Consider the following 954-nt stretch of genomic DNA (forward strand, 5'->3'; position numbering starts at 1 on the left):
TTCGCTCGTCATTGCAAGACAAAGTTTTGGATCCCATTTGGAATTAATAATTTCATATGGACACAAAGCTGGCGAACCAATAGCGTGACTTGCTCTAGTATGGCTCGGTCTCGATAGAAGTGACCAAAAGTTTTCAAGAACCCGCTTACTAAAGTTACAACGCAGCATGTTCGAAATATGTCTGCAATGAGACTGGCATAATGTTCGTCGGTGGTGCCAACTTTTTAAAACATTGTTCGGTTTGTGACGGCTCCTACAGATAGAATACAAATTGATGGTGGTTAAAGATATCTCCAGTTATCGTTATTATGTGTGGTTACCTCCAGTGTAAAATAAATAAATAAATAAATAAATAAATGAATAAATGAATAATCAATCAATCAATAAATCTCCCGCGTAAAATCAAACAATAAATACATAACGATTATTCATTTAGTTATCTTTGTAATATAGATAGGACCCTGCGCGCGCTCTGATTGGTCGAAAACCCATGTTTTATCAGAGTTTATAAAATAACTGAGATACTACGCACGCTCTGATTGGTCAATAGAGTTGCTAAACCTATGTTCTATTGTACCGGTAAACCACGGTTCCCGTTTTGTGGCAGCTCTTCGCGGGAACTAGAGAACTCGAGAACTCGGAACTCTAGCGATAACAAATGTAGTGAACAGTTTTGCCTTTCACTGGCTAAGATATCAATAACACGAATATCTTTTCATTCAACATAGAAATTTGCAAGGGAGAAAAGGACCAGAAGTTGGTCGTCATATAAAGCTTTATTTTACGCCGACTCCGGTTACGCTTGAGATTAAAATTTAGGAAGTTTTATATTCTTTTTTTGGCGCTTTCCACGGTCTGTGGAAGACGGAGTCAGCTGGGCTTGACTGATCAATTTGGGTTGTCAGAAAAGCTGGGAAAATATTTCTTTCTATCAGAAATTTTGAGTTTAAATCC

The sequence above is a fragment of the Orbicella franksi genome, chromosome 12 (assembly GCF_964199315.1).
Source record: "Orbicella franksi chromosome 12, jaOrbFran1.1, whole genome shotgun sequence".
Lineage (NCBI taxonomy): Eukaryota > Metazoa > Cnidaria > Anthozoa > Scleractinia > Merulinidae > Orbicella > Orbicella franksi.